Genomic DNA, 10,425 nt, shown 5'->3' with positions numbered 1-10,425 from the left:
TACCAGTAGTAAGTTTCATCGTAGTAGAATGAATTAATATTAATGAAAGATATATAGAAATAATTCGAAATAAAAGAAAGGAAATTCTTGTATACATGGAAAGCACAAAAAACAAGTTATATTATTTCATATTTAGTGAACCTATAGAAAATGGCATGAAATATACATTAGTAAGGAAAGTCAGGTTATATTATTAAAATAACTATTATTTTCATCAAATTTGTGCTCTTCTTAGAAAAATTATTATTGTAATTTCTATGTAGGCCTATTCAAGAATCTCCTTCGCTCTCTCTCTCTCTCTCTCTCTCTCTCTCTCTCTCTCTCTCTCTCTCTCTCTCTCTCTCTCTCTCTCTCTCTCTCTCTTTCGAAGTCTTTCTATATATCTTTCAATAATAAAAATTTATTTTACTATTATCAACTTCACTACTGTTAGTTCTAGTTCAAGTTTATGCCAGTAATTTTATTCAGATTTTAATCAAATTAGATCAAGATGATTGAGATTAGGGAATAAAGAAGGTTAAAAGCGTTAAATGTGACTGAACATTGTTGGAACCTTGTTTTGGGTGAGATTCGAAAAAGGTTCCTGAGATTTCGGAAGAAAAATGTCTTGACTCTCGCATCCGTCGTTTGTTTCTCCTCCATGTCAACAAGGAACGGCGATATATATTGAACTTTGCTGTCGTATTCTTCTGTTCCATTTACTGTGAAGGTATTGCTCGATAACTTTACTGATTTTCAAATGATTTTACAGTTAATGTTTGTCTTTTAGTCTTGGTGTGAGATTAGCCTGATAGAAGTGTATCTTAGTCTAGGCCTATATTTCTAGATTAGGCCTACCCTTAGAGTATACTGTACTTAACAACAGTACAGATTTGCGTAGGGCGTATCTTTGGGCGTTTTTGAAATAGGATTTAATAAGGCAATAAAGCAAACCAAATTATCTTAATGCTCTGGAAGCCGTAGGATGCATAGTTCCTCGGTGAATTCAAGTCTTATGTCTCTTTCCTGTGCCATCTCTTTGAGCTCAACCCAATTCTCATATGCAATCTCCCGCAGCCTTTGTTATAGCTGCTGCCATTAGATTCGCAAAATCCTTTTCAATGCTTTATTCTCAAAGACAAGAAATTTTTCATCAGTTGTTACAGTGCTGTACCACGACTGGTGCCCACAAGTTGATATCGATCTTACAAGTGAAATGTATATTAGGATTTTGATGTAATTTGGTATTCAATTTGACGTTCAAACTGTTTTAGCCTGGCCATTGCTTGCTCTGCCCTCCCTAATGTCTGCTTGAATTCTGTAACTAGTGATCCCTTGCTGGTAATGATGGTTCCTTGGTAAAGTTGTATTGTATTACAGGGTGTGATTTCGAACAGAAATCATATGTTTTCATTTAGTAAATAACATGATTTAACCAAATTTGACCTTCATATCAACCGCAAACAAACAGATCAACCAATTTGACTAACTTTAAGTTGCCGAATTGGTTGCTGTTATTATGGATGAAATGAAGGTGAAAAACGGTTAAATCACGTTATTTTCTACAGGAAAACATATATCTGTTAAAATGGCTAAATATAACCACTGCAGTTATATGTGTTGAAATATTTCAATATAAGCACTTGTTTAACGGGGTCACTTCACTCACGAATGTACTGCGAACGATAACATTAGCAGTGTTACCAATGATACACAGTGTTATCAGCGATGCCTGGGACTGTCATGGTAATATTACCGGTTACACAATATATTAAAAGTACAAAAAGGGTACAGAACCTAACAAACACCCCTAACCTAACCTAGTAGTTGACAGGTCACAAACCTCAGGTATTTACTGAGAACGGTAAAATTAGCCATGATACGAATGATACACAGCGTTACCAACGGTACGATGACATTACTAGCGATAGTAATGCTAGATATTTCCATACGTATTTTAGATAATTTTTCCACATAAGTATTACACAATATTTAAAAAGTACAAAAAGGGTACAGAACCTAACAAACCCACCTAACCTAACCTAGGGGTTCCCAGGTCACAAAACTCACGTATGTACTAGGAATGTTAGCAACGTTACCAATTATACACAATGTTAACAACGTTAGAAAGGCATTGCTAATGGTAGCAATGCTACGGTAATATTATCATATGTATTTTAATGAATTGTTCTTATACACTTTACACAATATATAAAAAGGTAATAAAGGGTACAGAACCTAACAAACCCACCTAACCTAACCTAGAAGTTAACAGGTCACAAAACACATATAATGACTTTAGTTGAATGACTTACCTTTATGAAGGGGACGTCGAAACTTGCGGGACACGGGAGGGTGAGACTGACGGCTTTACTTTAAATAATATTATCTTCCATGGGGGTAGGCGACTTTTTCCCAAAAATGTGCCTTTATAAGAAGTAACGGTATAACGACACCGACGTCTCTTTTTGGTTTTAGGTATCTTGGTTTCGGTATTACATTAAAACACGTGAATGTCTTTCTTGTAAGATAGGAGGGAACGGCACTTGGGACACTGTAAACGGTGAGGAATTACATCGTGTACTTTGAGGAAGTTATCAACATTGGATGAAGAATCATAAAAATCACCATGGAATTTAGCAAATGCTTTTAGGTATGGAATACTGCAGCCGTTACAAGTTTCTATAACTTCCTCCATCGCAAAATACGAAAAAATAAATCTCACTTGAAATGACGGACTCCTTACTAGGACAAAGGTTTCTAGCGAAAAGGATCTGGTGGAAGGGATATGAATAGACCACTTAAAGAGGTAAAGGAAGGGGATAGGGAAATATTAACTGACAACCCCCTTGTGTAAACTTTGAATACGTATAGGATCGTGATTGGTTAACGGGAAAACAACGGAGTCTAGAGGGTAAACGTGAATGAACTGGATAGGGAAACTTGTATAGAGCAAGTATTTATGTGAATTCTGGGTGTGACAAAGAAATAAAAGGAATATAACCAATATAGGAAGATAAAATGAGATGTATGATAAATAATGTTGAATGGGAATATAAAATGAGTTGATTTTATAAGGTATAGGATAATAAAACTACTAATTCTAGGGTCAAAAGTAATATGTATAGGGGGATATTACATGAGTAATCATGTAATAGACTTGAACAGAGCTGTATAGAGAAGAAAATGCTTGTTTTACGGTTATACATCATTTCCCCACCCTAAACCCCGAGTTCCCACTGGGGGTCCTCCCATTACCGTAGGATATAGATATATATATATATTTCTGAAACTATCCATTTGCGACGGCAACGAGTGTCATTTTCGAAGAGAGCGTAATTTTTTCTATAAGGTAAAGTAGTTTTTTTTACTGTGTTACATTGCCCTGTAATAAACTACAATAAAACCGGTTCCTTAACATTTGAAAGAGTTTGAGTTGGTTAATATAATTCCGTCAATAAGGCAGTCCATCTTATCACCACTCTAAATATGCATGATCTCTGTCTTTCTCTAGTTGATCACCAATCCAATCTTTCTCCCCTCCATTACTAACCTATCAATCATTTCCTGTATTTCAACCATTGTAGAAACGATTAGAACTATATCATCTGCGTATTCAAGATCACATAATCTCTGATCCACTTAACAGTGAATGCCATTATTCATTCCTTACATTACCTTGTTCATAACATAATCAATCACCATGATAAACAACAGATGGGATAGTATTCCACCCTGTAGTACTCCAGTCTTGACCTCAAATGTATCTGTAAGACTACCATCAAGTTCCACTTATGCATAACCATTATCAGGTTTACACTCTTTTCTGGTATCCCATAGTGCCTCATATATTTTTTAGCATACTACGTGAAATGCTATCAAATGCTTTCTCAAAATCCACTGAGCATAATTACAAAAATAAAATTACAAAATACTCTCTCTTGTTTATATTGTAGTTACCTAACCTCACTTTGCCTGCCCCCTATCATACCCATTCTTACCTTACATACCCTTTTCTTAACTACCTTACCTTGCTTAACCTCACTTTAACTAACCTTACTTTACTTAACCTCACTTTACCTACCCTTACTTAATCTAACCTCACTTTACCTTACCTATCCTTACCTTATCTTATCCTACCTTACCTCATCCTACCTTACCTCATCCTACCTTACCTCATCTTACCCTACCTTACCTCATCCTACCTTACCTTATCTTATCCTACCTTACCTCATCCTACCTTACCTCATCCTACCTTACCTCATCTTACCCTACCTTACCTCATCCTACCTTACCTCATCTTACCCTACCTTACCTCATCCTACCTTACCTCATCTAACCTTAATGACTCTCACATTACCTACCCTTACCTTTCATACCTATACTTTATATAATCTTACCTTTCCTAACCATACTTTACCCACACATAATTTACATATACTGTGCATACTTTGCCTGACCTGACCTTACCTACTCTTACCTTGCCTGCCTTCACCTTACATACTCTCTTACCTACTCTTACCTTACCTGCTCTTACCTTACCCTTACCCTACCCAAACTTAACCTTACCTTACCCAAACTTACCCTACCCTTGCTTACCCTACCCTTACCTTACCCTACCCTTACCTTACCCTACCTTACCTTACCCTACCTTACACCCTTACCTTAGCTATCCTATCCTTACCGTACCTCACCTAATCTTAACTTAGCTAACCCACCCTTACCCTACCCTTCACTAACCTTACCCTACCCTTCACTAACCTTACCCTACCCTACCCTACCCTTACATTACCCTACCCTTACATTACCCTACCCTTACATTACCCTACCCTACCCTACCCTACCCTTCCCTTCCCTTACCCTACCCTTACATTACCTTACCCTACCCTACCTTACCCTACTCTACATTACCTTACCTTACCTCACCTCACCTTACCTCACCTTACCTTACCTTACCTTACCCTACCCCACCCTACCCTACCCTACCCTACCCTACCTTACCTTACCCTACCTTACCTTACCCTACCTTACCTTTACTTAACTAACTCTTACTATACCTCATACCTGTGCTTACCTACTCTTACCATACCTATCCTTACTATACCTACCTTTAGTTACCCTTAGGCTATCTACCCTACCCTACCCTACCCTACCCTACCCTTACATTACCCTACCCTTACATTACCCTACCCTTACATTACCCTACCCTACCCTACCCTACCCTACCCTACCCTACCCTTCCCTTCCCTTACCCTACCCTTACATTACCTTACCCTACCCTACCTTACCCTACTCTACATTACCTTACCTTACCTCACCTCACCTTACCTCACCTTACCTTACCTTACCTTACCCTACCCCACCCTACCCTACCCTACCCTACCCTACCTTACCTTACCCTACCTTACCTTACCCTACCTTACCTTTACTTAACTAACTCTTACTATACCTCATACCTGTGCTTACCTACTCTTACCATACCTATCCTTACTATACCTACCTTTAGTTACCCTTAGGCTATCTACCCTACCCTACCCTACCCTACCCTAACAACATAACATAAACCTTACCTTAGCTTACCTTGCCTACCCTACCCTACATTGTCATATTTGAGCTATTACAGTAAATATAGAATGGAAGGGTAAATATATATTTTTCCTAGTTGCTATCTAAGCGCCTTTTCTTGGGGCTGCCATTAGCATTTCAGTGAATAAATCAAAGGTTGGGAGTAAAAATAGAATTGAGGAAGACCCTTGTGTGGTGTGTAGATGTATGGTGGCATAGAGCAGGAGACCAAATACTTGTTAATGATCCCACATGGGGATTTGATTTATACATTTTATTAAGCTGGAGTGGGTAATTGGTTATGATTATATATGGTGGGAGATATGTTCTCTGTTTAGGAGTAAAAGAGTCATGTTTTAATCCCCTCTATATATGTTCATTCACCAGGTAAAAAGTATCTTTAATGTCAATTGTATACCATTTTATTTTTTGATATTTGACTGTTACATTTATACAAATATATTAATTCAACAGAACAAGAAGCACGGGCAGCTCCGCAACTTCATGCTGGAAGCAACTGCATTATACCTTCACCTAATAGTAGAAAATGGACTCCAATAAATAGTCCCGTAGCTACTGAAAGACATCAGGCTTCGACCTCTTAATTTTTGGTAAGGAGAAATTGCTTTTTCAATATTAAACTTACCCGATAATCATGTAGCTGTCAACTCTGTTGCCCGACAGAATTCTATGGAGGGATACGCCAGCTATCACAATACTAGAAGGGGGTGTTCTTACCAGCGCCACCTGTGGCCAGGTACTCAAGTACTTCTTGTTGACACCTCCTCAATTATTCCTCTGTCGTGCTTCTGACAAGACGTTCTGGGATACGCTTATGTTCTTGGAGTATTTTCACGACTTTGGTGAAGTATTTCTCTTTGATTTCGGCTGTCGCTTTACTGGAAACTTCTATATTAGCTTAGTTAGCTTTTGGAATTAATTTGATTAATTATGGTGACGAAGAGAGTATGAACTCTCGTTCACCTTTCAATGGCCGACCCTTCCCTTAGACGGAAGTGTTGGTGTCTAAGAGAGTATAGACTCTCTTTCTTAATTTTGCTTAACAAAAGTTATAGATTTATTTTATATCTCTCCGCCTCTTATAGGCCTCTTCGATTAACTTCCTTTTATTATAAACTTATTATAATTAATTTTTATATTTGTTTATATTCGACCTTCCTAATAGTAGGCGGTCTTTTCTTGGTACCGAAGTTAATTATCGTGAGCCCGTCATTTCGGTTTTACCTGTTAACATATTATGCTATTTTAATGTCTTTGAAAGAATTTCTTTGATAGTCTCGTATTTTTTCAAAGTTGAACTAACGTTTTGTTTGTCTCGGCAGTTGTTGACGTTCAGAACGTTTCAACTTGCACTCTATCGTTACGATAGAGAAAGAATGTTCACGGTTTCACATTGCAATAAAGAGTAACCGTTTCTAGCGTTTTGTTCATTCTTTCTTAACTTAATGGTTTTGATCCTAATAAGGAACTTTTCTTTTTGGGAAATATTTCAGTTTTTTCCTTTAACAATAATATGTTTTAACGATATATATGATTGGGCTCTTCTCTCAGGTTCTAAGTCAAGAGAGAGAGAGAGAGAGAGAGAGAGAGAGAGATAGAGACGGAGGGAGAAAGAGGATAAACGTTTCCCTCAAGCCTGCCAGGCGTACGAGTAACGTCGTTATCGTTTTGCTCTTATCCCTAGTCTCTTTAGGGGAAGAAACTAAACGTTTCTAGAGTGATCTAGTGTTTAGTCTCTTTCCAGCCACTGAATTTTCTTTCATTAGATTTTTCTGTTACATTGTAATTCTGTTTTCGCAATTACTAACTTTTGAGAAGGATAGAATTGCGTGTTTCAGGTACAAACCACTTAAAGTTTCGAGTTCAGTGAAATAAGTGCAAACAGAAATCAAAGTGATAAGTGATTAGTGCAAAGTATGTCAGTGTTATGCGTGAGGGTACTTTTGTGCGCGCCAGTCGTCCTCCCAGTCCGGGACCTCTTGCAAGCTCCCAAGCCCAGGGGAGAAGCAATGTCGAAGGGCATAAGGGTTCGGCAGGCCTTGATCGGCGCACAGAAGTATCCTCGGTGGTTGTGGGCGTGTCTTACCGAGACCGTCACTCCCACCCGCAGACGATTGAGCCCTTATTTTGCTCGTCTGCAGAAGAGATTTAGAGGAGAAAATAAAGGCAGAGTTACGCTGGTCTCAGGTCTCAAGACCTCTTAAACGTAAAGTCCAGACCTATGCCAGACGTACGAAGTAAAGTTCAACAACCCGGATGCAGTCATTGGGTTAGCTCTGTCTCTCCTCAGTCATCAGTTTGTCGGGCTGAGAGTGCGCCTACACTCCCCCCCCCCTATGCTCGCTCCGCCTGATCGCAGTACCACCTGCCAGGCGTACGATGTTGTGGACTCTACTACAGTCCATGCAAGCACAGCTTTCGGACCTGATGCGTGAGTGTCGTGCTGAGAGTGTTGCACCTCCTCCTCCTCCTGCACCGGTGGTGCACCAACCGCCTGCACCCGTTCAGCCTGTGCTGCACCCGCCTGCACCGGTGGTGCACCAACCGGCTGCACCCGTTCAGCCTGTGCTGCACCCGCCTGCACTCGCTGCACCCAGTCGCAGCACCATCTGCCAGGCGTACGATGTTGTAGACTCTACTACAGTCCATGCAAGCACAGCTTTCGGACCTGTTGTGTGAGTGTCGGGCTGAGAGTGTTGCACCTCCCCTGCACCCGTTCAGCCTGTGCTCAACCCGCCTGCACTCGCTGCACCCAGTCGCAGCACCATCTGCCAGGCGTACGATGTTGTAGACTCTACTACAGTCCATGCAAGCACAGCTTTCGGACCTGTTGTGTGAGTGTCGGGCTGAGAGTGTTGCACCTCCCCTGCACCCTTTCAGCCTGTGCTCAACCCGCCTGCACTCGCTGCACCCAGTCGCAGCACCTTCTGCCAGGCGTACGATGTTGAACCTCTTTCTGTGTTCGCTGTTCCCAGTGTTGTTCAGCCTCAGCCTTCTTTAAGGCAACCTTCGGTTTGGGATCAGGAGGATTACCCCACTCTTCCTCCTCCTCCCCTGGCTGCTCCACCGGTGGTGCAACTCTCGGTGGAGGTACAACCTCTTCCACCTTTGAGTCAGTCTCCTCAGCTGCTGCACCGAGCTCAACCCGTGCACCCTGATTCTGCACCTTCCACTGTTGTTGTTCCAGCTCGTTCTGACTCTGCTGTTCAGCATACCTTACCTCCATTTTCTAACCATGGCAACAATATGAATCATGAGTTATGAATGTAAGGTAAACATTATGTTGATTTTTTAAATCCCATGCAAGCATGCATAAAGCACTCTAGCACTGGTCATGGAATTTCTGAGAAATGTTAAACGCCATGCACACGCTCTGCTTTCCTTACAGCAGGCTCTGCTTACAGCAGGCTCTGCTTACTACATGCTCAGCATTCAGCATGCTCTGCATTCAGCATGCTCTGCATACAACATGCTCTGCATACAGCATGCTCTGCTTTCAGCATGCTATGCATACAACATGCTCTACATACAGCATGCTCTGCATACAGCATACTCTGCATTCATCATGCTCTGCATACCTTACCGCATGCTTCTCAACATATCTTGGGTTGTTGCCAACTCACTAGACTGTCAAGCAGTTTCATAACGTTGCCTTCTAGTCTGCTGCTTTTGCACCAGTGAACCCTCACTCAGAGAACTTAGCTTTTCTAGGATAAGGTCCCTGTAGATGAGAAAGTTCTTTTCTCCCTCCTTCTGATATTCCCTTGAGGACTTTGTCATTTGGAGGGAGCCTTTAGCTGCATAACCTCTTATGGACTTTTATTTAAGCATAACATGCTTACAGGGAAGGTAATGGTTTCACTTCAGCCGCTAATCCCGTCTGTTACCACACCTGCTCCCATAGACCTTGAGCTGTGTTGCATGACATGCAGTCCAAGCTTAGTCCTTGTTAGAGGATTTTTGTTTACGGAGTCAATGTGTCACGGGGAAGACGTTCAACAACCAACAGAAGGGACTTGTTGTGACGCAGTGCGGCAACCTCAGCAACCCGTTAAGGAGTTGTCTGTATGACCCAGATAGTCTAGACAGATTCGGGTTGTCACTGTACTTCCTCGCTTGCCCATGATTGTCAGTTTACAGACTGTGCAGCAGTATCATGATCTTGTGTCCGGCTCCGTCAGACGACTGGCTTTTAAGAGCTCCCACAAGTCGTCGCTGTCTGGAGATTTTCAAATGGACTATGGATCTGACCAAGGAACTGGGCCTCCTGGTCAATTTTGAGGAGTCTCAGCTCGTTCCATCCCAGACCATTGTTTCCTTGGGTATGGATCTTCAGAGTCGAGCTTTTTGGACTTGTCCGTCGGCCCCAAGGATCTTCCAAGCCCTAGAATGCATCCAGAGCATGCTGAGAAGGAACCGATGCTTAGTCAGGCAGGGGATGAGTCTAACAGGGACACTTTCATCGCTGGCCCTGTTCATCGAGTTAGGGAGACTCCACCTCCGCCCCCTTCAGTATCATCTAGCTGCTCACTGGATAAAGGACATGACGCTAGAGACGGGCTCAGTTCCTGTTTCCGAAGAGATGAGGTCTACTCTAACGTGGTGGAAGAACAGCATTCTTCTCAAGGAAGGTCTACCTTTGGCTGTTCAGACCCCCGACCACCGTCTCTTCTCGGACGCATCGGACACGGGCTGGGGTGCGACACTGGACGGACAGGAATGCTCGGGAACATGGAATCAGGAGCAAAGGACACTTCACATCTATTGCAAGGAGTTGTTGGCAGTTCATCTGGCCTTGATAAACTTCAAGTCCCTCCAGCTTACAAGGTGGTGGAGGTGAACTCCGACTACACCACAGCC

The 10,425-nt window shown here is 41.6% G+C and overlaps 1 long non-coding RNA gene across 2 annotated transcripts in view; it reads left to right on the top strand.

Annotated features, from left to right (window-relative positions):
* Window positions 1-594: 594 nt before the first annotated feature.
* LOC137614752 (uncharacterized) overlaps window positions 595-10,425 on the top strand; it is a 35,776-nt gene continuing 25,945 nt past the window's right edge. For both annotated transcript variants that reach the window (XR_011039148.1, XR_011039149.1), the window contains exons 1-2: window positions 595-709; window positions 6,019-6,155. This is a non-coding gene — a long non-coding RNA (uncharacterized lncRNA). The remainder of the gene's footprint in view (window positions 710-6,018; window positions 6,156-10,425) is intronic.

The sequence above is a fragment of the Palaemon carinicauda genome, chromosome 21, assembly GCF_036898095.1.
Source record: "Palaemon carinicauda isolate YSFRI2023 chromosome 21, ASM3689809v2, whole genome shotgun sequence".
Lineage (NCBI taxonomy): Eukaryota > Metazoa > Arthropoda > Malacostraca > Decapoda > Palaemonidae > Palaemon > Palaemon carinicauda.
Note: the sequence above shows the minus strand (reverse complement) of the source record. Positions and strands in the feature narration are given on the sequence as shown.